This window comes from Camellia sinensis, chromosome 5 (genome assembly GCF_055761805.1).
Source record: "Camellia sinensis isolate YWXY chromosome 5, ASM5576180v1, whole genome shotgun sequence".
NCBI lineage: Eukaryota > Viridiplantae > Streptophyta > Magnoliopsida > Ericales > Theaceae > Camellia > Camellia sinensis.
Genome location: NC_138965.1, coordinates 67652488 through 67679147, shown reverse-complemented (window position 1 = coordinate 67679147; position 26660 = coordinate 67652488).

The following is a 26660-nucleotide window of genomic DNA, read 5'->3' as shown; positions in this document are numbered from 1 at the left end:
TAGTTCCTGACAAAATAGGACAGGGAAACCCTACCCCAATATAGGGGTGTTTTGGCTCTCTTTACTTGCTATGTGCTTTTAGAATGTATTTCTACAGGGAAAGTATATATCAGTTTGCAAGTTTGAGTATCAGATCTGAGGACACCAGTATCAGTGTCAGTTATGAGAATCAGTTATCTACGGGTATCAGGGTTCAGTTTTCGGGAACAGTGATTTCTGGGAACAGTGATCAGCAGTAGAGTACAGTTGTTCAGCTACACCCGCGTTTGATCTGTTTGGGCTGAAATGCTGTTTGTTTCTCCTTTCAGTTCAGAGCGTCCAGAGAATCGATACAGAATAGCTAGTGCTCCCCCTCGCCGAGGCAGGGCTCATGATGACGCAGAATTCAGAAGAGATCGTAGTTATGACGGCTGCATTGGAGCAGGGGATCACTCTGCAAAGTGAGGCCAACACTGATGTGTCACATCCACCCAGGTCGCCTGTTGTGCACCCGGTCTGGGCCCCCCAGCTATATCAGGCTCGCGAGCCTACCACATTTGAACTGATGGGGATGATAGGTGATCTCCAAAGGTCTGTGGCGGATCTCGCCTACGGAATGTCAGCTTCACCTCCAGCCGCACCGTATGCCGGGAGTTTTGTACCCCAGGAGCCCCCGCTGTTGGGGCGAATTGTGATTGAACTTAGCCAACCGGAGATGGCCTCCAACTATGGCAATGACGTATCAACATCAACTCAAACCCTCGATCAGGCTGAGGCCAGAGGAAAAGACAAAAGGAAGGTAGATGCCGATCCCATTGAACAACTGCTATGGGCAGTCGAGGCTTTGAAAGCCGGGGGGATGAACAAGCAACAGATATCTGCAGTTGTGGCAAAAACTGTGGAGGATGCTTTCCCCACTCCACCTGAGGGTAGTTCAATCCAGTCAGAAAATTGGGATAGGCCCCGTCATGCCAAGGCAGTTCCTCCTATTCCCGCCCCTGCACCCGGGAAAGATCAGAAAGCTAAGGTGGCGCCTGCCGACCCTTTCGCCTGTGCAGCTAGTAAGAGCGCTCAGACTCCAAAATACCTGCCCCGGGGGCGCAGGACCTTTCATGCTCTCTACATGCCTTTGTCCAAGGCACTTCAGATCCTTGCCGAAAGAGGGCAACTTAAACCCTTGGAGCCTCGGCCTCTCCCGAAGAATCTCCCCGCTACGCATGATGCTGCTCAGTACTGCGCGTACCACCAGCAGACAGGCCATGCTACCGACAATTGCTTCCGCCTCCGTCATGAGGTGTAAGATTTGATTGACAACGAGGTTATCCTCCCGCCCACCGCAGCAAAGTCCGTTACCACCCAGTTATTGGATTTTGAGGACACAGATACTGCAAGTATGTAATCAGAAGATGAACCACCTGCGGGCGGCATTTGGATGTATTTTGAATGTGGCGTCTGGCACGCATTTTTGAGTGGCTGTGAACGCTAGCTTTGTAAATCCTGGCTTGGGTATCGAGTCAGTCTTTTGTTTGGAGTCTGTCTCTTTGTCTTGAGTCAGTCTTTTTGCTTAAGGGTCTGTCTTGTTGTATCGAGTTAGTCCCCTTTGTATATAATACCAGGTGATTCTGGGGTTGTTGCCTCGAACACCGTTTTGTCTTGTAATTATCTGTTTTTGTTTTGAGTCTGTTTCTGCCGAGGGGCCAGTTACACCAACAAATCTGAATGAAATAGCTGTTGCTATCTCAACTTCATGCTTGCTTTCAGCATAAGTGCCAGAGAATTTGATTGGGCTAACAGTACATCTCGCCAGCTCTCCCGCGCGCCAAACTCATTGCATTAACCTAAGTTTTTCAAAAAAAAAGAACCTTTTGAACACTGCAGTGATGAAAACGAAGAGGAAGGAATTCCTCGGGTTTTGCAAAATTTTGATCAAATTGAGAGAAAGAGAGGCGTGCTAAGCCTTTTAATGAATGAAACCATGCTTGTCGGCGTGAGTACTGAGAAGGATCCTGGCTTGATCCAGATTGGTTCCACACTATCTTCGGCGCGAGCGATTTGTCGCTTTCTTAAAAACTTTCAAAAACAAATGTTTTACGCGGCCCTGTGAAGACCTGTGTGGGACCGCTCTTGAGATTGTGCAGCCTAGGATCGCTCTCAGCCTCAAGATTCAACCTGTCCGTTTCGAACCTTGAACCCGTTCAGAACATTCAACGGTCAAACGCCATGTAAGGCCCGCATGGCCAGATCAGAAGCAGCCCTCGAGCAGGAGGCATCAAAGCCGAATCAAAACGAGTAGATCTCACCAGAAGAAGCTCGTAGAGCAACCATGATGGATTCTTCTGCAAATCAGTGCAACAGCCGTTCTCCTAGACACAGAGAAACTTCAACTTCAAAAACCATTTGGCATGGACTTGTTACACTTTTACCCTTTGAGAGGCTCGCTGGGCCGAAAACCCGGAAGGGCGACCCAGGCAAAAGTTAGAGCAAGAGAAAAATACAAAAAAAAAACAAAAAAAAGAGCAAAAAAAAAAATGCAAAAGAAAAGAAAAGAAAGAAAGAATGTGAAAAAGAAAGAAAAAGAATTGAACAAAGGAAAATAAAAGAAGCTCGCAAGGTCGAAAACCCGCATCGGGCGCCTTGGCAAAAGTTAGAGCCTGAAAAGTGAAGGTTAAAATACCCGAGTGTACCTTAACCGGAACTACGTAAGGCTTGATTCCCATGTTTGGGATACGTAGGCAACTTCATCATGAAGTCCAGCCCCCAACGCTTTCATAGCATCTCAGTCCATGCAATGGTTTCGATTTCATCCTAAAGTCCAGTCGCCAACACCCTCCAAGGTGACTGTGTCCATATATTTGTTGTAACCGTCTTCGTCATCTCTGTGTCCAAGAGCTCGACCACCGCCAATGAAGACTGTTTGCGGACTGCTGCGGCACCATCCAAACAAGGGGCAACTTTCCGTTGCCACGAGACGCCGTTCAAACCCGGGGCAATTTTCCATTGCCTCCGATCCGAGGTTGCGCATCTCAAAGAGTAAGTTCCATGCTCGTTGAGCATCAGCCGTTTGCAAAAATAGTTTTTGAAAATTTTTACTGAGGTTGACTATTTTCTCGAAAACTATTTCATTTTCCAAAACTGAACCATTGTCTTGGACCCAAAAAGGAAAATTTTCAGTACCTGCAACCTGACTTGAATGCTTTTCAAATCAAAAATCGAACAAGTACGTTAATCCGACTCTCATTTTGATCAAACTTGTTTTAGTAGAAAACCAAAACGAAAAAGAATGGTTAAAATGATGAACTAGGGGCTCAGTTGAGCCAGGCGCTCTGTCTCCCCCCGGTCGTCAACGCACTTGCCAGAAGAGCACTCTGCCCGCCAGAAGAAATAGCCGTGAGCTAACGGCATCAGGCATGAACCCGCAACTCCCTATTCATTCATTAATCACCCCGGGGAGGGACGAAAAATGAGAGAATGAAGAATAGAGAGGTGTGAGTTGAGAGAAAAGTGAGGAAAAGGGTTTTGAGAGAAAATCCGAGCTTGAGAGTCGAGTGATGTGAGAATCACAAATCAGACAGGGTGGGAAACAATACCCAGATTGAACTGGCTCCTCGTGGTCCGAGGTCCCCCATCTTCGCTAACGCGTCTGTATGTCGTGTCTTTTGTTTTGTTTATCTCAACCTTTGTTTTAGGTCTTTTTCGAGCGTGTCTCGTTGTGTTTAGGTCGTGCACCTTTTTGTTCGAGTCCTCCCCGCTGTGTTCAGTTGTAGGCTCGATACCCCGGTTTGAAAAACCCTCATTTAATTTCAGAATTGTTTATACCCAGAATGCGGTGCCATTCTCTATATTTGAGCGTGTTTCAACTCCAACCGGTTCCATCTTTGAGCTCCGTCTTGTCAGATTGGGCCGTTCACTCAAGTTTGCGTGCAGGATGAACCGAATGCTGTGCTATGGGCTGTATGCAGATTAATCCCCAGTAGAGCAAGGGCTGTGTATCTAGAATCAGGCAGTGGGTTGCTTGGGTTATTTTGCTATTGGCTGTTTAGTTATCTGATTATTACAGTGCAAGTGTTCAATTTTCAGACAACCAATCAATTTCATTTACATTGAGGTGTAACATGATGGAATGCGATGCAATATATGAGATATGTAAATGTAACACTTTTTCAGCAAAAATCTGTTCATTTCATAATCTTTTTCAAGTACAAAGTTTTGAGGAAAACAAAATCTGCCTGTGGTAGTACAAAGTATCTTGACCAACAAAAAGGAAAAGTACAAGAAATAAAAGAAAAACAACAAAAATCTATGTCAAGCGACTCCAAGGGCCATCAGTCTGTCCTGGTCCTCTTCCTGGACGAGGGTCCAGGAGCATCATCAGCGTCGTCGTCAGAGCCCGAGCTAGAACCGCCTCCGGTCTCCTCTTCCGATGACTCGGACTCTGCCTCTACCTCTGCCTCTGACTCCTCGTCATCATCATCATCCGGGACTGGAGCTCGCGAGCTGCTCCCGACATGAGTGCGCCCCGCTTTGGTGCGGGGGAATACTCGGCCCCCCTCATCTCTCCCTCGGGCAGGGACGGAAGGTCCAGCTGGAGCACCTCCCGCCATAGGAATCTGGAAAAGAGGCTGAAAAAGTACACAAAAGGGAAATGCATCAGTATACTGTGGACAGTTTAATAGTGCAGAATGCAGTGTATGAGTACAGTGTGTGTATGCCGTGGGCAGTTTAACAGTGCAGAATGCAGTGTATGAGTACAGTGTGTGGATGCCGTGAGCAGTTTATCGGCCCAGAATGCAGAGTACAGTGCAGAATGCAATGAGTGCAGTGTGTCAGATGCTGTGAGATCAGTGTATCAGGTGTTGTGCCGTGCATCAGATTATGTGAAGCAGTGTATGAATGGTTTAAGGCCAGTGTCAGAAGAACATACCGGAATGCTGTAGAGGGCCAGGAGATCAAAAGTCCGCTGGAGCATCCCCATCATGGAGGCATTCATCTCCAATGACTGCCGGGTGTACGCAGAAGAAGCCTGCAAAAATATCAGATGCATCAATATTCTGTGGAATATTAAATAAACTGAAATGAAATGACTATACAAAAGTGCAGTAATACATACCGGAGGCAAGTCGGGGACACCGACGAACTTGTGATCAGCTGGCGGAGGGGCGAAGGGGATCTGATAGGTCGCCCCACCCTGCCCCCGGAAAGTCAGTACAGCAGGTAGGGCGGGCCAACCAGCCCCCCGTCCTCCCTAAGCTCCGCCCCTGCCATGGACTCGGGCCCTCCTCGAAGCTCCCGCTCCAGCTCCTACTCCTGCCCCAGCCGCTAGCGCCACGGGCCTGGCCCCCTCCACTCGACGGCCGCCGCTCAGAGGTCGCATCAGGTACGTCTGCACGTACTCTCGGTAGTCGCCGGTGCCTCTGAAGCGGGCCTCCTCCCAGCCAATAGTGAAATCGTCCATGTGCTCGGTCGTGAGCCCCTCGGTCTCTCTCATATCCGCAGGAAGGTGAACCGGGACTATCTGCTCAGGTAACCCTAGGGTCTGGCGTAGGAAACGCTCCCCCAGGTACCAAGCCCGATAGACCGGGCCCTCCAGCAAGATCCGGAAACGTGAGGTCTCATCGGCACCAGCAAACCAATCTCGAGTCACAGCTGGCAACGGAGCCCAAGGCTGCCAGGTGATCTGAAAATGCAACACAGTTTGTTATCTACTGTTATTGAAATATGCAGTGGAAAGGAAAAGCTTAAATAAACTGTAAGTAAAACATACCTCGGCGGGGGTAATGGTATCGAAGTATCGGCAGAAAAAACCGAATGTCTCTCATGGCCTTCGGGTGCATCTCCCGTCAAAGCGACGTGAAAAGGGGACGACCAGAGGGGTCTCTGTGACTGGTACGGGAGCGAGCCTAGGAAAATAGGCGTAAACCCACAACTGCAAGGTAAATACCAGTGCATTTATCAGATAAAGCAGAATACAGAATAAAGCAGAAATGGCAGAGCCGTGTGTTGTGCAGTGTATTATGTACAGTGTACAGTGTGAGCAGTGTACAGTCAGTGTAAAGCAGAGCGTATGTGTGTGCCGTGTGTACAGTATACAGCAAGTATAAAGCAGACTACAGTGTGTGCAGTGTACAGAGTACAGAAAAGATAGAAAAGCAGAAATGAAAAGCGGAGAAGAAATGTACCTCCCAAGCCCGCCAATAGCCTCCGAACAACTGGCCGCTGCCGCGGGAAGCTGAGCTCATGTATCCATAGAGGGTGGCCAGAGCGGCGCCACCCCAATCATAATGCAGGATGTCTCGGACGTCCACCAGTGCGCTGAGAAGGCAGAGAGGCACGGTGTTCGCCCGGTCGGCGAAGATGGTCGTCCCGAATAAAAACATGAGGAAGCCGCGAGCGTACCTCTCCACGGCCTCCGGGGTCATCGGATCTGCATCACCGAGAGTGGGCTGGACCCTAAACTGTACCTCGAACCAGGAGTACCGCACAAAACCTGGGCGAGCGAGAGGTGGGGCCTCCCCCAGCAGATGGACCTGAGCGGCGGTCCACTCGTCCATGTCGATATCAAAGGGGATCGGATCACCCCCTACCCCGATGCCTGTGAGCATCGAGAAGTCGTAAGGGGTCATCGTCATGTCCCCCGGCAAGAAGAGGCCTGTATGTGGTAGGCCTGGAGAGTCCTCGGCAGAAGACGCCGAAGCCCGCCTGGTCCACTATGCGACGGACCGCGTCAGGGAGCTCGTCGTACCACTCCCGAGCGCCAGTGTTCCCATACCCGCGGATGGTATGGGAATCCTCCTGTAAACAGAAAATAACAATTGCAAAACAACATTCAAAATGCAGTTTTAAGAAGCATACAGATGTAGCATGCGTGCAAGTTTAACAGATTTAAACAAATACCGGGTGACGGTGTGCTTACAGTGAACTACGGCGTGTGATGTGTCAGCGTGTTTTGGTGGTTCAGTACAGATGTAGCATGCGTGCAAGTTTAACAGATTTAAACAAATACCGGGTGCCAGTGTGCTTACAGTGAACTACAGCGTGTGATGCGTCAGCGTGTTCGGGTGGTTCAATACAGTATAGCATGTGTGCATACGTTCAGATTCAAGCAGATATCGGGTACCAGTGTGTATACAGTGTGCGCCGTGTGTTTGGGTGATTCAAGGCTAGTGCAGTGTGTGTGCATGTGTCAGTTTCAAGCAGATATCAGTTGTGTGTATGTTTACAGTCAACTACGGTATACGGTATATCAGCTGAAGCAGTTAAAGAGCATAAATAAGCTACGACAGTTTTTGTGCCCTACATTGCAGAAAGAAAAGTAGAGGAAAGAGAGTTACCTCGGAAACGCCGAAGGACAGGTGGGAGGTAGGCTCGCGCAGCAATAGCTCGGGTGGCACGTGCCTCTCGAAGCTCCGAAACTGGCGGAGTCCGTCGGGGGGCAGAACATGGATCGCCGGCCGGTAGGTCGCCGGGTCGAACGGGCGCTCGCGCAAAGGTAGAAGCTCAACCCCGGGATCCATCTCGTGATCCGGGGGAGTCCCGCCACGTGGAATGTCGTCCGCCATGTCGAGAATGATGAGAAAATAGCCGGAGGATGGAAAACTGGGCTAGAATACAAAGAGTCAACCGAAAGGTCAACTCCCGAGAAGGCCGAAAATGACCGGAAAGGCCGGGATGTGAAATGGCACGGAAATCAAGAGGAAAGCAAGGGGAACAAACCCCAAAAAGGCGGGAACGCCAAACGAGGCACCGAAACAAAGTTTTGTTCGGTTGAAAATGTCTGAAACGCGAAGGAAATCGCGAATCCGACGACGAAACGGGCGTAGAACGCGAAGAAACGGGCGAAAGAGGAGAGAAAAACACTCTAGAGAGAGAGGGTTTGGGTTTTCGGCGGTGGAGGAAATGAAAAATAGGGTTTGGAAGCCCTATTTTAAAACACCCGAAGTGAAATCTCGAAACTGCCCCGACTCAGCAACTTTTTGCCGGTCGGCAATGTTTTGTGCCGGCCGGCATAATATTGTGCCGATGGAGTTATTATGCAGCCGATGGACAGCCGGTGGCCTCCCCTCCCGGCCGGTGGTGTTCCCACAGCCTTGTTTAGGCCATATGAGAAGTTTCTGGTCTTCATAGCTCAAGAAAGTGCAAGAAAGTGCATCTCCGACGCTCAACCGGTCTCCGCTTTGACCTCGGGTCGTGTCTTCTGTGCGTGGCGCTCGAATTTGTGCAAGGTGTATCCTTTTTGTATCCTTTTAAATTCAAAAGTTGCCCCATGTGCGTTGCACGCGTTCATCGCACTACTTCGGTGCATTACATCGCGCTGTCATGAGCCTCACATTCGCATTGTTATGCACATACTACATGCGTTGTAACACGCACCCCTTGCATTGTCATGCACATCTCTCATGCATTGTCATTGCATTTTTATTCCATGCATTGTCATGCATTCCGAAACACGTGCGTTGTTACGCATTTAAGTCCATTTACATTCCGTGTGGCACGCGTGTCACACTGGGCATCATTTTACATTCCGTGTGGCACGCGTGTCACACTGGGCATCATTTTACATTTCGTGTGGCATGCGTGTCACACTTAGCATCGTTTTACATTCCGTGTGGCATACGTGTCGCACTGAGCATCATTTTGCATCTTGTGAGGCATGCGTGTCTCATTTATATCATTTGGCATCCTATGGGGCATGCGTGTTTCATTTTGTGTCATTTTCACCGGCCTGTGTGCCTCGTTTGCATAGAACATGCATTCACTCGCACTATCTTGTGCATTTACACTTTGTACCTCAATTGCACTGTTTTGTGCATTTCAAAACACTCGCGCTGTTTTGCGCATCGCACTGTTTTGTGCATTTCAAAATCAATCGCGCTGTTTAGCGCATCGCACTGTTTTGTGCATTGCATTTCAATCGCGTTGTTTAGCGCATCGCACTGTTTTGTGCATTTCAAATCACTCGCGCTGTTTTGCGCATCGCACTGTTTTGTGCATTTCAAAATCAATCGCACTGTTTTGTGCATTGCATTTCAATCGCGCTATTTAGCGTATCGCACTGTTTTGTGCATTTCAAAATCACTCGCGCTATTTTGCGCACCGCGTCGCACTGTTTTGCGCACCGCGTCGCACTGTTTTGTGCACCTTATTTGCATCTTGCATCTTGCATGTATCCTATAGCGCTATCTTGCGCACCTTACTTGTACTTGTTAGTACATTGCATTGTTTTGAATGTGAACCGACTTCGCGTAGCGTATGAGTCCAATTTTCAAAATTTTGCATTCTGTGTGGCATGCGTGTCACACTTGTATCATTTGCATCTTATGAGGCACGCGTGTCTCATTTGTTTCATTTTGCATTCCGTGTGGCATACGTGTCACACTTGTATCATTTTGCATCTTATGAGGCACGCGTGTCTCATTTGTTTCATTTTGCATTCCGTGTGGCATACGTGTCACACTTGTATCATTTTGCATCTTATGAGGCACCCGTGTCTCATTTGTATCATCTTGCACCATGCTTCATTTGCATCGGCATGCGTGTCACATTTTCGCTGGTATGTGTGTCGTCATTAGCATTGGCATGCGTGCCTCATTCTTGCATTGTCATGCATGTTGTTACACGGTCTGGCGAGACCTTAAACACGTGCGCCGGTCTGGCGAGACCTTAAACACGCACGGTCTAGGAGACCTTAAATCCTTGGGAGGTGCGAAACCTCCGGTGCATTGATATGCACAGTTTTTCGTGGCATATAAGTCCATTTGTATCAGTTTACATTCCATGTAGCATGCGTGCCTCATTCTTGCATTGTCGTGCATGTTGTTACTCGGTCTGGCGAGACCTTAAACACACACGGTCTAGGAGACCTTAAATCCTTTGGAAGGTGCGAAACCTTCGGCGCATTGGTGTGCATAGTTCACTTGCATTGCCATGCATGTCTCAAGCCGCACGTGTTGCGCATTTCAAAAACACATGCATTGTCATGCATACATTTTGCAATCCCCCCGGTCTAGGAGACCCTAAATCCTCTGAAGGTGCAATTCCTTTGGTGTTTGTCGTGCCCGAACGACTTTCGGTGGTCTGGTAAAGCCACCTGTCTATGTTTGCGATGAGTTCCTAGAAGACTAACTGGGATGGTGGAAACTAGAGTTCGAACGGCTTATGCCTAGAACGCAAAGGTTCGGGAGTTCCGAGACTAAAGTCTGGTTTAAATACCCAGGGGTGTATCCTCGACTTGAAATCTGTATGGAAGCCCCATAGATTGAGGTAGCATGTCGGCGCCTCAGTTCTGGATACTGAACCAACCTAGTATATCGCCCTGTTGGTAAGATAGGGAAAGTTGCAATCATAGCCATTGCATCATAGTGCATTGTCATGCATTTCCATTGTAGCTTGCATGCATCCATTGCATTTTCCCCAGTAGATCGCATCATACTGCATTGTCATGCATTTTGTAAATATCCATTCCATTGCATATTTGTAGATATTGCATTATAGTTTGCATGCATTCATTGCATTACATCCACCTATGGCTCGCGCCTTTCCATGATTGAGCTTGGTTTAGTATGTGCCCATACTTCTCATGTCAAAGCATAGTTCAGTGGACCGTTCTATGTTAGCCGCGGTTTGCTTGTGTACATGCCTTTCCTAGGCAAGATTTGGTTTGGCTCGCGTGCCATATCCATTCCATTGTAGATTGCATACATTCATTGCATCACCTTCCATCCATGGCTCGCGCCTTTCCATGTTGAGCTTGGTCTGGTATGTGCCCTTACTTTTCATGTTAAAGCACAGTTCTGCATGTGTACGTGCCTATTCCACGCTGGTATGTTGGTTTGAGGGTTGCGGCACCTTTTCTGTGTTAGACATGGCTCGTATGCGTACATGCCTTTCCTAGGCAAGATTTGGTTTGGCCCGTGTGCCATATCCATTGCATCGTAGTTTGCATGCATTCATTGCATCACCTTCCATCTATGGCTCGCGCCTTTCCATGTTGAGCTTGGTCAGGTATGTGCCCTTACTTTTCACGTTAAAGCACAGTTCTGCATGTGTACGCGCCTATTCCACGCTGGTATGTTGGTTTGAGGGTTGCGGCACCTTTTCTGTGTTAGACATGGCTCGTATGCGTACATGCCTTTCCTAGGCAAGATTTGGTTTGGCCCGTGTGCCATATCCATTGCATCGTAGTTTGCATGCATTCATTGCATCACCTTCCATCTATGGCTCGCGCCTTTCCATGTTGAGCTTGGTCTGGTATGTGCCCTTACTTTTCACGTTAAAGCACAGTTCTGCATGTGTACGCGCCTATTCCACGCTGGTATGTTGGTTTGAGGGTTGCGGCACCTTTTCTGTGTTAGACATGGCTCGTATGCGTACATGCCTTTCCTAGGCAAGATTTGGTTTGGCTTGTGTGCCATGTCCATTGTAAATATCCATTTCCATTGCATTGTAGCTTACATGCATTCATTGCATCACCTTCCATCTATGGCTTGCGCCTTTCCATGTTGAGCTTGGTCTGGTATGTGCCCATACTTCTCGTGTCGAAGCATAGTTCAGTGGACCGTTCTATGTTAGACGTGGCTTGTATGCGTACATGCCCTACCTAGGCAAGATTTGGTTTGGCCCGCGTGCCATATCCATTGCCCCCTCCCCAGCATTTTCATATATATATTACATTGTAGTGTAATTTTTTTTTTTTGCATCCGGCATTAGGATCATTGTCCTTTCTCCAGCGGATTGTTTCCCCACTTATGTCAATCCCCCCCAATACTTGTTCTTGTGTCTGTCTACGATGCTCATAGTTCAGTTGACCGTTCTATGGTAGACAGACTTGTTACCTCCATCAATCTATTTGACATAGGTGTGGTCTCGAACCACTCGTGATTGGATCGTGATTCAATTGCTTTGCATATAGTTTGCATTGTTTCAATTACATTGTATCTTCATTTGCATTGTTTATACATTGTTTTGTATATATTGCATATCATTTTGCATCCATTCTTGCATTATCATGCATGTTGCTAACAATATTGTACCTGTTAAGTTTGTTTTCTTTTCAGGCACGATATTGTATGTACGGTTCATTTGAGGCTGGTGCAACCAGACGAGCCGCACAGGTATTGTATCCTCTGAGTGAGACGTATTGAGAATTGCATAATTCTCTTACATCCTTTCTACATTTGTAGTGTAGTTTGGTGTATGCCAGCTTAAAATTGTCGCATGTGTGCTTCGTTACAGCTTTCTTTGCATGATCATAAGTTATGTCCGGCCCTGTGCATTGTCTTGCATTTTGCCCCTGCCTTCGGGCGCATACCTTGTTTGTCTTGCATGTTTGTCTGAGTCTTCGGCCTTGTCAAAAATGGGTCGTCTCTGGGCTTTGACATTCACTCCCGTCATTGTTATGACTTTCGAGTTCTGTCAAAGAGGGGCAACTGTAGACACCCCATTTTTGACCGTCCTCAAGACTTGGACGTCACCGTTTGAACACTCGGTGATTATCCATGTTTATGTTCGTTTGGAGTTCCCGGAGGCCTCGGCTCGCGTGCCTTGCCTCAGGATCTTCGAACTCAACCGTTTAGTGTCTGGTTTCACACCAAACACTTGTGTTTTGCCTTGGAAGGGCAGGGAATGCCTTGTGAGGCATCCCCATACACCACCGGCAGTGGCTAGAGGCCACCGACTGGTTTTTGCTGCCACCGGCAATGTATATTGCCGGCCGGCACTATTTGTTGCCGGTCAGCACTATTTAGTGCCGGTCGGCACTCTTTTTTGCCAAAATGGCATCTTTGGCCGGCTGACTACTGTGCATCTGCTTTTGCAGATATTTTGAGACAGCTGTCTTGCTTTTTGCTCCCCTCCATACACGTGTATGGAGGGATCTCCCTCTTATGAAGCTTGTCTTGTAAGCTTTACAAGACAAGAAGTTCCATAAAGGGAGGGGCTCTCTCTTGTTGCAAGGGTTAGACACTTGAGATATTTTAGAGAGCTTAGACAGCCATTTTTAGGGTTTGAGTTCTAGGGTTAGGGTTTGATACACATTATCTCTCTCTTTTTCTCTCTTGTGTGTGTTAAAGTGTGTTTGTGTCTTACTATTGCACACAAACACATAGTGTTTCACCTTCCTTTGGCTCCTGAGGTTCTAAGGGGCTGATTTTGGTGTTTGGTGTTGGATTCAAGCCAAGGAAGGCCATTGGAGCATCATTGTTGAAGAGGTCTTCAAGGGTGAGAATCTTACCCCTTTTTACCCCAATCTTGCATTATATTTTTACCTGTCTTAAATTCGTTTTTGAGCTTGGTGTATAATACAAAAAAGTTCTGTTTTTTAGCCCTCTTGATTGTTTATTAAGGGTGTTTTGTGGTTTGAGGGTGTTTGACCCCTCTTAGGCCTTGAAAGGCCTCATTTTGTGCTATTTTGTGCTAGCTTCGAGACTTTGGTGTTTGGGCCTCTTCACCACTGAAATCTTGAGGGATTTCAGTGGTGGAGATGGTGCCTTGAAGTCTCCAAAAGGAGAGGGCCACCCCCTCTCCTTGTTGTCCTTAAAATGGACCATTTTTGGCCTCTTGAGGGAGCACCATGTTAGAGTGTGTGTTGACCATGCCTTAGTTTTTTTTTGTGCTTAATATGTCATATTATGCCTCTGTTTTTTGTTGGTTTTGGTACACCATGCATGCTTAGCATACCTACCATGTAATGCCATGATATTGCCTCAATGTGCCTTAGGTTGTTAGCCCTTGTTAGAGCATGTTTTAGGCTTAGTCTTGTGAAGCTTTTGTGCATATTTTGCCATGTGTTAGGTCTGTCCATGGTTGTTTGGGTCGGATTTGGCATGCATCATATAGCCCCTTTGCATTTTGGCTTGTTGGCCTTAAGCATGTGAATGTATAGCATGATATTTTTGCATTGATTTGGTGATTTAGAACCATCTACCATGTCATTTCAGTCCCATTTTCATGCCTATATGTTTACCTTGGACGCATCTTTAATGCTTTGGAAGCTTGTGTAGTATGCTCCATGTCTTGGCACTTGTGCATGCCTTTGAATTTGAGACATTTAGATGCCATCTAAGTGGTCTTTTGGGCTTTATTTTATGTGCTAAAATTCTGTTTTTAGTCATTTAGTTCATGCCATGTTTGGTCTTGCTAAGTGTAGTTCAATACTCCATTGGTTTACTTTGAGTACTTGGACCATTTGCATGCTAATGTTTAGCTTATCTTGTTGCTTGGTTTGACATCATCCTAACATGATTTACAATGCTTACCTTGCATGCTACATATCCATGATTGCCTCTTTCAATTGTGTTTGAGAGTTGCCTCATTTGTGCCTAAGTGTTGGCCCTTTAACATGTGCATGTGTGTATGTGTTTTGGTCCCTTGTTTTGGTCACTTTGGCCGCTGTTTTGGGCTTATTTAGAGTTGCCTAAATCGTGCATAAGTCCATCTTTTCATCCATTAGCATTGCCTCATGTTTGCTTGTATGCTTGCATAAGTGCCTTGCCATGCCATGTTGCATCCTTAGCTTGCATGCCTAGGTTGCATTGCATCTTGCATGCATGCCTTGTTCCTTGACTTGGTGATAGGAATTGGGCCTTGATTTGTGTGTTTGGCTTGCATTTCATTTGACATGAAAGTTGCATACTTGATTCTTTGGGCCATCATGCATGGAAATGCGTGATTGGTGGTCCGAGAATCAAGACACATGCCCCTTTGAGTCACAAACATGATAAGGGACATGAATGGTGCATATATGCTTTGAATTGTGCTGCCATGCTTTGCCTTGCCCTCTGTTGCTGTCAATTGCAGATTCTGCAGGAAAACTTTGCCGACCGGCAGTGTCAAGTGCCGACCGGCAATCCCTTCTCTGCCGACAGCTTCATTTTGTGCCGATGGCCATAACACACTGCCGGTGACAGTTCCATTCAGCCGGTGGCACTCCTCAGTGTCCAAGGAACCAGTTCTGAGATTTTGGCAGCCTCTAGAGGAGTGAAGGAAGGAAAACAGAGGCAGCCTATGCATGGCAGTGCACTTCCGAGCAAGACCCGAGCATGCGCTGCATCTGGCCCTCCTCCCGAGGCGGTTTACTGCTTTTCCTAGTTTAATTAGTTTGTTAATTAATTAGGCAATTTGTAATATTTAATTAGCTTGCGTAGTTAATTAATTTGTAATATTTATTTGGTCCCTCCGTGCGAGGGCAAATCTGTAATAAGTGTGCGTGAGTGTGTGTATGTCTTCCAACCTCACGTCTTTCTTCCCTTTTATTTACCTGCTTATGATGGTAGATTAGGCCACGTTTAAATTAGCATACATTATGCAATGCATGCGTGCATTCATACATTTGCTTTTCATGCACCGGGCTCGGTACATCATGCTAACTGCATTTGTATTTCAATTCCAAATTGAATACGTGCATCAATTGGTTGCATCTCACATGCCATGTTTAGGTTAGCCGAGCCTATCTAATTGCATCCTGTATGTGCTGCATTAGCCAATTCAACATGAACTAGAACACGCATGTTTGCTAACTAGTTTATTGTTTTGGCGCGGAGTACGATGTAAGTATTTATGTTTTAGCATCCCGCATGCGTATGAGTGTTGCCATGACAGTATGCTTGCCATGCGGCTAAATGCTTATGTGATAAATTGTTTGAATGCCTGTGGGTGAAGGTTGGATTGTTTGAGTTGGAAAAAACTCGTTGAAATCCGTGTTTTAGCCTACTTGAGAGTAGCAAATTCCAATGCGCTTTTCAAAACAAACGGATATGCAATGCTTGTTTCCAAATTAGGCAATCTAGTCTATACTTGTTTGCTGCGCGCATAACATAGTAATTCTAGGCTAATAATTGGAATAAGAACACATAATGTTTTCAAAAACGGATATCACGGTTAGTAGAGGCCGATCTTCGGATCGGGCGAGAGGGGGTGCTCATAGCTGACCTTCTCCAATCGTACCCTAGCTCCCGAGCTGAGACAACTTCGGTGATGACGGACATGTGGCCTTCGGCACCGAGTCAGGGTTTCCTAAATTTCCCCATTAAAAAATATTTAGGTGGCGACTCTGTATCTGGCAAAGCAGTCCATGTTTGGCACTTCTTTTCAAAAAATCTGTTTCTCAAAACGATTTGCCGGATTTGGACTCTTTGGTTCAAGATTAAGAACCGTGACACAAATCGAGTCCGAACTGTAGTAGCGAGGGCCCCACGCGGGCGCGTCTACAATATGATTCCACCGTTGATTTCTCATTTGATTCTATCAAATTTGTTGGTTACTAACCACTATCTTGGACTCTGAATTTACAAGATCTAACCCCAAATATGGATTTTACACGTCGAACAATCTTAGGATGGTCATCTCCATAGTCATCGGACCATTGGTTTATTTTCATCTTCTTCGGCATTTTTACATCATTGGATTCACCTCACTACCTAATTTTCATAACATCCCTCATATGCCTTGTTCTACATCTTTTTGCACTCCGTAGGATGTCTGAAAGTTGACTAAAAATAAGAGATTTTCTTATCGTTTCTGACTTTTCTTCGAATCATTTTTTGATCCTCATAAATTTCTCAATTCTTAATGGTTTTACTCTGTTCTTTTGCCAACCTCTTCACCTTACTTCCTACGTTGTTCCACGCTACATCACCTTCTCGCTTGTTCCCGAAATGGGTGGTTTCGGCATGCCAGAAGTAGTTCGAAAACTAAATTTTAAAAAATTCTAAAAACTTACCACTTCCATTTCTTTTTCCTCCATCTTCCTTCTTCTTTCTCTTCACCTATATAACATGTTGTGACTGGTAGTTCCTAGTTTTGATGGAGCTGGACAATGGTGGTGGCGGTTCAACGATGGCGATAATGGTAATTGGTGAATAAGTTCACGGTGGTGGGTTGGTAGTCACGAAACCTAGCTGTGGTGAAGAGTGAAGGATGTGGGTTTGCTATTGCATGGTGGTGGTGGTGATACTCATGGTAGAGGTGATGGAGTACAATAGCGGTGAAGTTGGTGGTTCGGTGGTGTTGATAGAGTGGAAAGGATGTATATATGTATATATATAGATGTGTGTATATATATATATGTATAATTATAGCTTGATAAAGAGACAGGGGTGAAACTGTGATACCCCTGTTCCGTAGTATGCTAATTGGTCCTTAAATTGAGTAGGATTATGTGTTTATCATGACTTTATGTGCCATTATGTGAATATATGTGATTTTGAAGTTTTATCTGTTCACCGTAGGAATATCTGTTTGACTAATCAACTTTGGAAATTTAATCGAGGGCCTTATCGGCCACAGAACCCGAAATTGATTACGCCATTGTGATTGGCATAATTTTTAGAGCCTCCGGTGAAATTCAATTGAAAAATTGATTCGGACCAGATTAAGTTGATTAAATTGGTAAATTGGTGCCCAATTATTTACTAATATTATATTGACTTAGTGGGACTTGCCATATTTGAGCACTACACCTCATTTCTCTCCCTTAGCTTATTTTGGCTGATTCTTGAACTCAATTTGAGAGGGAGAGCCGACTATAGGGAGGGAGAAAGAGGGATTGTGCAACTTTGGTCTTGAAACTTGGAGATTGGAAGCCTAAGTCAAGATTTGATCATAGATTGTGAGAATCAAGCTCCTAGGTGAGTGATTCTTGGATTATAATTGTAATTTTGTGCATGTCCAAGCTATCTTGGTGATCAAGAACAAGATTGTGATAAAGTTGAGTTGTGTTTGTTGAATTGAGGCTTAATATGTGCATGCATGTAAGAAATACCTTGAAATTTGCATGTTTAAGCACAAATGTGTATAACCCATGTGAAATGTTAAAAGGAAACTCATGTTTTGATCACCATTTGTGTTATCTAAGTTGAGAATGTGGCTAATCCATCACATGCATGTACAAATTGAGAAGACATGAGTTTGAATGCATGAATTGGTTATGTTAATGATTGAGTTTGACATATTTTGGGACATGCATGTAGATAAATTATGAAATTGAGCTTCAATATGTTGTAATTCTATGTTTGTACCATGTTAGTATATGATTATGTGAAGTTTGGACCGAAATCCTGCATTTAGAGCCTTTGAATGTCAAGATGAAGCTCAAGAACTCAATCTGGAAAACCCAGATTTTCGATGTCCGCTCGAGCGGGTGAAGTGACGCTCGAGCGGAGAAATCGAGCTCCCAGCAGTTTTTGCAGACATGGTTCCCGCTCGAGCGGGGAAGTTGACGCTCGAGCGTGGGAGCTATTTTGTCAGGCCTTCCACTCGAGCGCCCTATTTAACGCTCGAGCGTATTTTTCATGCAACCAGTACTTTTGCAGGCCTTGAGGGTCCGCTCGAGCGGGTAAATTGACGCTCGAGCGGGGACCCTATTTTCTGAAATCCTGTTTTTGCATTTTGTGTTCTGTTTTTCGTTCTCTTTCACTCGCAAGCACTCTTAGGCATATGTTAAGCATTGTAAATGAGTTAATGAGATGATAATAAAGCTGAGAGGGTGATTTATGCTCCGGCGTTGGGCCGAGGTATAAACCGAACAGGTTGGGGGCCTAGCAGAGCATTGGGCCGAGATGATCGACTCTTCACCCGGAGATGGGCTACCAGAACTTGGGCCGGGCAGAGTTTGGACTGTGTGCTGCCCCGAACCGTGCAGAAGGTGCTCGGCCAGGAAGCAACCGGACAGACCAGGATGCTCGGTCCGAGGATTGTCGAGATCAGACAGACCGAGAGGCCGGCGCTCGGAAAGGCGCGGTCAGCCGAGGTAGTTGATTGATCGGCGGGAAGACCGACCAAAGGAGGATCCCGGGCTAAGCTTTGCCGAGATGCCGCCTAGCCCGGTCCTTCATTCGGTTATCCGGTCAGGCGCTTAAGGTATGAAGCATGGTATGACCGAGGTAGGGCAGCTCGGCTGCCGAGCTCCAACTATGCTGGCAGGCAGTTGAGAGCAGGTGATGAACGGAATGGTTTAAGCTGACAGATGGGATAGCAGAGCCACGTGTCAGGAGATGACAGGGAGTGGGTATGGGGCACAGAAGGTATATAAGCCTGTCTGTGCCCCCCATACGCGACAGACGAACATCCCTGTAAGAAACTCTTACACTAAAACACTCTCTCCCTTCTCTCTATCCCTCTCAAGGTGTGTGCTAACTTGATCGTCGGAGGGTTTTTCCGGCCACACACCGTCGGGTAGCTCACCGTTACTTGCTCGCAGGTGATCGGACATCGACGGAGCACGGAAGAAAGGAGTACGGGCTTGCCGGAATATTTGCTCCCCGTACAATTGGCGCCGTCTGTGGGAACATTGACAGACAAAACCTTGTCTTCCAGGTTCATCTGATCGCCGTATATGGCGAACAACGACGAGTTCCCGTTGTCCGCCGTCGATGGAGCCACCCCGGAGTATACCCGAAGGAGAGAGGGACCACCTGCCGTCCATCCAATGGCTGAGTTGGGGACGCCCACTGGAGGACAGTCAGGAGACGCGCGGGATAAGCGCGGAAGGAGTCATGGGCATTCACGGAGTCCAGACGGTCACCGGCGGAGAGACTCACACGCCAGGCGACTGGAAAGCAAGTTAAGGGACCAAGACGCTGTCATCAGGCGGATGGCGGCGGAGATGGAGGATCTAAAACGGCATGTCAAAGGGAAAGGTGTAGCTGGAGTGGGAGACCACAGTGAGCGCACCCTATCCCGCCGTTCAGGCGGACAGAGCCAACGACATACTCAGTCCATATCTATCACCAGAAGTTACCAGGTTGGTGATTCCGACGTGCGTGCAGAAAAGTCCAGCGCGCAAGACAGCACCTACAAACCCTCACGTCCGGCGACGACGTCGAGGTATTCTTATTCAGCTCAGTCAGAGGACTTACGAGCAGTATTAAGGGAGCGGGCTCGCCGGCGCGAAGCTCAGAGAATACCTGCTTTCCAGCGGCTCTCCTACGGGGTTCACGGCAGCGAGGAGGTCGGAATGCCTCCACCCCGCCCAGCAGCGCCAATATTCGAAGATACAGACCTGGCAAGGCTGAGTGCCACTCCTTTTTCCCTGGAAATAGAGACAACGCCGCTTCCGGCAGGCTTCCACCAGCCTAAGTTCACACTCTACGACGGCAAAACCGATCCGTACATGCATGTGAGCCACTTCCGACAGGTTATGGCCGGACATCGGCGCAATGACGGACTTATGTGCCTAATCTTCCCGTCAAGTTTAGGCGAGCTGGGCTTGAAGTGGTTCGAGAGGTTGCCGGAAGGGAGTATACAAAGGTGGCATCAGTTGGCCGAGGCGTTTGTTACGCGCTTCAAAACCAACACAAAAACACCAAAGGAAGTCGATCACTTGCTGAGTGTCAAGATGGAACCGTGCGACACACTGAAGGCATACAATTCAAGGTATTGGGAAACCTTCAACGAGATCTTAGACTGCCCGGTCAACCTTGCTATCACGCAGTACAAGCGCGGTCTCCCGGTCGGACATAGACTGCGGGACTCGCTTACCATGCACCAACCGACTTCCATGAGCCAGCTGATGCAGCGCATCAACGAGCACATCCGAGTAGAGGATGATGCGTCGGCTTCCACCGTGAAGGCCACTCCGGTCGGAACAGACAAGAAGACAGCAGGCAAGGTGCACGCAGTTGGGCAAGAGTCCAACCGCTCAAATGACCGGGCAGAGGAATCAGACCGAGGTTCAAATCAAAAAAACCGGGGTAGAGGACGTCGGAATGACCGGGATGACTACCCCCGTGATGACGTTGAGGACGCAAACAGGAGAATGAAGGCAAGGACTGGCATAACCACGGTCTTTAAGATTCCAATCTATCGCATACTTAGCGAAATCCGAGACGAGGAGTATGTCCGGTTTCCTGCTAAGTTGGGCGATGGACAAAAGGGGTACAACCCGCGGTATCGTTGTACGTTTCACCGGGAGAGGGGCCACCGGACTGAGGATTGTTTGCCTTTGCGACAACATTTGGAAGAATTGGTTGCGGCCGGGCATCTGGACCTTTACATTGATGGCGGAGTGAAACCAAATCAGGCTCCGGTTGATCCCAGGGGACAGGACGACCGAGATGCACCACCACAAGGAGTCATTAATGTCATCCACGGCATCGTGGAACCGGAGCGTGTCTGCGAACTCCGGGGCATGATCAAGAAGGCAGAGCACATGAGGGAAGTTTTGTCAGTGCAACCCGCCATCAAGAGGGGGAAGACAGAAGAGAAAGACGTGATAAGTTTCACCTCAAGAGATTTAGAGCGCATCCAGACGCCGCACAACGATGCTCTTGTAGTAACACTACGCGTCAAAGAATTTGATGTTAGACGAATCTTGATCGATCAGGGAAGCTCGGTCGAGATCATGTATTATGATGCGTTCAAACAGCTCAAACTCCGTGAGACAGACTTGGCTCCGGCCACTTCGCCACTGGTTGGATTTAACTCGCAACCGGAGTGGCCATTGGGAAAGATTATCCTGCCGGTCAAAGCGGGATCCGTGGTCAAGCAAGTGGAGTTTTGGGTGCTACAAGTCCCTTCAACGTACAACCTTATCCTTGGAAGAGGATGGCTTCACGCCATGCAAGCCGTAGCATCGACCTACCACCAGGTGATGAGATTCCCCTCGGCTATGGGGGCAATCGAGGAGATTTGGGGTGATCAGGTCATGTCCAAGCAATGCTTCGTGGCGGTCAACGGGAGCCGGGCTGCCAAAGGATTCGTTCAAATGATCGAGGGACCGGAGGACCAGAGTGTCCTGGATGATGTTGGCACCAAAGCCGAGGACAAGGCTGTCGAAGATTTGGTGGAGGTGCGGATTGATGCCGAGAAGCCGGACAGATTCTTCTTGCTCGGTTCAAGTCTCTCGGCCATGGAGAGAACCGAGATGATTGAGTTTTTGATGGCAAATATTGAAGTCTTTGCATGGTCGCCCTACGACATGCCCGGCCTTGACCCAAGTTTTATCTGCCATCACCTCAATGTCTTCCCTGGCGCTAAGCCGGTCATCCAGCGGACAAGGAGGTCGGCTCTGCATCACGCCGAGGTAGTAGCAGAGGAGGTAAAAAACTTACTTGAAGCACGAGCAATACAGGAAGTGCACTACCCTCGGTGGATTTCCAACACGGTAGTGGTGCCTAAGAAGAATGGAAAGTGGCGAGTTTGTGTTGACTACAAGACAGTCAACCGAGCTTGTCCAAAAGACAGCTTTCCTTTGCCGCGCATTGACCAGCTAGTGGATTTGACGGCTGGACACAATCGGCTCAGTTTCTTGGATGCGTACCGCGGCTATCACCAGATTGCCATGCATGGGCCTGACCAAGAGATCACCTCTTTCACGACGCCAAGGGGACTCTTCTGCTATCGAGTTATGCCCTTTGGTTTGAAAAACGCCGGGGCAACCTTTCAGAGGATGGTGACCAAAATGTTTGCTCCTTTGCTCGGTCGGACAATGGAGGCTTACATTGATGATATGGTGGTAAAGAGCAGACAAGAGGCAAACCATTTGTCCGACTTGACCGAGATGTTCGCCATTCTGAAGAAGCACAAGCTGCGCTTGAACGCCTCGAAGTGCGCCTTTGGTGTGGGATCCGGGAAATTTTTGGGTTTCCTAGTCACGAACCGAGGCATCGAAGCAGACCCTACTCAGATTAGAGCCGTGCAAGAGCTGAAGCAGCCCAGCTCGGCTAAGGACGTGCAGCATCTGGCCGGGATGGCCGCCGCGCTTAATCGATTTATAAGCCGGTCATCAGATCGCTGCCGCCCTTTCTTTCAAGCCTTGAAGTCAAAGTTCTCATGGGATGACGAGTGTGACCAAGCTTTGACCGAGCTCAAGAATTATTTGTCTTCTCCGCCACTATTGGTTACACCAGAGCCCGGTGAGGAACTCTACCTTTACCTTGCCGTCTCCCAGCACGCAGTTAGTGCGGTGTTAGTCCGGGCTGAAGGGATCAAGCACCTCCCAATTTTTTACGTCAGTAAGACCTTGCTGCCGGCTGAAACGAGGTACTTACCTTTGGAGAAGCTTGCGTTGGCACTGATGATGGCTTCGAGGAAATTGGCACATTATTTTCACGCCCATACCATCGTCGTATTGACCGAGTTTCCCCTCAAACCCTTGTTTGAGCGCGCAGACTTTTCAGGCCGCATTTTAAAATGGGCGGTCGAGTTGGGACAGTTTGATGTGAAGTTCCAGCCGCGCACCGCAATCAAAGCCCAAACCTTGGCCGATTTTGTTGCCGAGTTCTCACCAGGTACTCATCCGGTATGGCCGGTCGACATTGCCGAGGAAGATGATGAGACGCCCACAATGCCAACCGCGGTACAACCAGCCGAAGGAGAACACGCCGCGGAGTTAGCGCGCACCGACAAAGTTCCCTCAGTTTGCACGGTCATACCTCCCGGTGCTGCGATGACGGAGTTGTGTATCACCAACCCATCCACTCCGTCCGGTACCGCATCACCAAGGGAGGAAGGACTGGTTCCACACAGCTCAGAACTTGACGATTCGCCTACGGACTTGGGCATTCTGAACCGACTTGCTGAGTCCGGTGCCGAATCCTCAAGAGAGGGAGGAATGGTTCCAGGCAGCTCAGAACTTGCGGCCGGCTTTACACCGCAACCTGGTGATTCGCCTACGGACTTGAGCGTTACTGACCAACGTGCTGAGTCCGGTGTCGAATCACCAAGGGGCACTGAATTTGAACCAGTCAACACCAAACTTGGCACCAAGCAACCGAGCAGCTGTGACCCCATTGCCCTTCGCAACTCTCAGGACCCATCTGACTGCTGGAAGCTTTTTATAGGGGATATGTGGAAGCTTTTTGTTGATGGAGCGTCCAACCGTAATGGCGCCGGCCTAGGTATTGTTCTCATATCCCCGGACGGCCTAACCATTGAGCATTCTATCACACTCGGCTTCCCGGCGTCTAACAACGAGGCTGAGTACGAGGCGCTTCTTGCCGGGCTCAAAAGCGCAATTCAAATGAAGGCTGCCGAGCTTCTGGTATATAGTGATTCCCAGCTTGTGGTCAACCAAGTTTCAGGGATTTATGAAGCGAAGGACGACAGGATGGCGAAATACCAAGCTCTGGTCAGGAACCATATCAAGCAGTTTGAGGCAATACGAGTTCAACGGATTGGCCGAGAAGAAAACAGCCGGGCTGATGAACTCGCCGGCCTCGCTTCCATGGTCAATAGTACGTCTCCAAACCCTTTGTTGATTGATTTTCTTCCGCGGCCGAGCATTGAAAACACCGGGCAGACGGATGTACTCTGCGCCGAGCTAGGTCCTTCATGGATGGACCCCTTGATCTTATTCCTCCGAGACCGGACTCTTCCAACGGCCAAGAAAGAAGCACACAAAATCCGGGTGAAGTCAGAGCGGTTTTGGCTCTCTGCATCAGGGGCGTTGTATAAGAAGTCCTTCACCGGTCCGTATCTCAAGTGCGTGCACCCAAAAAGTGTGGAGGCCTTCTTGTTTGAAATTCATGACGGCATTTGTGGCAGCCACATCGGGGGCAGGTCCTTGGCATACCGAGCTATTTCGCAGGGATACTGGTGGCCGTGCATGCAGGCCGACGCACAAAAATATGTCCGCAAGTGCGAGAAATGCCAGAAATTCGCCCATCAGATCCACCAGCCTGCCAGGGCACTTCTTCCCCTCACCAGTCCTTGGCCTTTCGCCATGTGGGGGCTAGATATAGTGGGACCGTTGCCAACAGCACCGGGCAACCGGAAATTCTTCATCGCGGCCACAGATTACTTCACAAAGTGGGTTGAAGCTGAGCCCTTGGCCACCATCAAAGAAAAAGACGTGAAACGATTTGTCTGGCAGAACATTGTCACGCGATTCGGCGTCCCCAAGATTTTGATCTCTGACAACGGCACCCAGTTTGACGGTCGCCTATTCAGAGGATTTTGTGAAGATCTGAAGATAGAATTCTACAACTCCACCCCGGCCTACCCGCAGTCCAATGGTCAAGCCGAAGCATCAAACAAGACTATACTGGATGGGTTGAAGAAACGGTTGGAAAAGGCTAAGGGCAAGTGGGCTGAAGAATTACCGAGCGTTCTTTGGGCTTACCGAACAACCCCGCGACGTTCTACCGGGGAGACTCCATTTGCTTTGGCTTATGGCATGGAAGCGGTCATACCCTTGGAAGTTGAAATGCCCACCCTCAGAACTGAGAGTTTTGAGCCCGAGCTAAATGCCGAGGCTATTGCCTTGGAGTTGGACCTAGCGGAAGAGCGCCGGGAGAAAGCCCTCATCCATGTGGCCGCCTACCAACAAGAGCTCTCCAAGAAGTATAACAAGACAGTGCATCCCAGACCGTTCAAAGTTGGGGATTGGGTTTTGAGGAAGATTATGGGCAACACCCTGGTGCCAGGCGAAGGCAAACTAGGGGCAAATTGGGAAGGACCCTACAAGATCACTGGTCTGGCTGGCAAGGGGGCTTACCACTTGGAGGATCTAGAGGGAAGAGCCATACCCCGGCCATGGAATGCGGCCAACTTGAAATTGTATTATTTTTAACTTTCCCCTTTTTGTAAAGCAATCAAAGCAATTTTTTGGCTTGCAAAGCAGAATGTAATTCTTTTTTGTCAATCTATAGAAGTAATTTCGCCCAGCACTGGCACTTTTGTTCTTTTAATGCTTAAAACCGAGATGATTTGCTCCGGTTGGAAGAGTTGGTGTTTTGTCCAACTTAGGATTCCCAACCGAGATGATTTGCTCCGGTTGGAAGAGTTGGTGTTTTGTCCAACTTAGGATTCCCAACCGAGATGATCTGCTCCGGATTGGAGGAGTTGGTGTTTTGTCCAACTTAGGATTCCCAACCGAGATGATCTGCTCTGGTTGGAGGAGTTGGTGTTTTGTCCAACTTAGGATTCCCAACCGAGATGATCTGCTCCGGTTGGAAGAGTTGGTGTTTTGTCCAACTTAGGATTCCCAACCGAGATGATGTACTCCGGTTGGAAGAGTTGGTGTCTTGCCCAATTTTGGAGTCCCAACCGAGATGATGTACTCCGGTTGGAAGAGTTGGTATCTTGCCCAACTTTGCTACAACCGAGATGGGTATTTCGGTGGGTGAATTTGTTTTGTTATGATCAAGTTCTTCGACCGTGTTATGGACTCCGGTCGACAAAGTGTTGAAATGACAAGGTATACCGAGATGGTTTGCTGAAGACGGAACTGATTACTACCGGGCTAACACTTGACGAAAATTCAAAATTTTTCATTGATAAAGAAATTCATTACAAAAGGTGGGGACAAAGCCCGGTTACATCAAGTGTATTGAAAGCAAAAATACAAAGAAAAGAAACCTAAACTAAGGGGGAAAGATTGGTGAACTCATCCTCGGCAGCATCAGCATCAAGGTCAACAGCTTGGCTTGCTTCTTGGGCGCCGGGCTCATCGTTGCCGGGCTGTTCAGGCACCTCGGCCTCTTCTTCCTCAGAATCTGTGTCATCCTCTCCATCTTCAAGTCCTTCCTCGGCTTCCGCTTGAAGCGCAGTAAATACATCATTTGCATAGGGCACGAGGTAGACCGGTAGTGAAGCTTTGGGAGGATTGGCAAAAACGTCGGTGTCAGAGCCCTGGCCGAGGTGTTCACAGGCAGACTTCCAACCGGCCTTGAAGTAGATGTCTTGTGTTGCAAACACCTGCTTCTTATAGCTCTCCTCGGCCTCGTTGAACCCGGCCTTGTTGGCAGCCC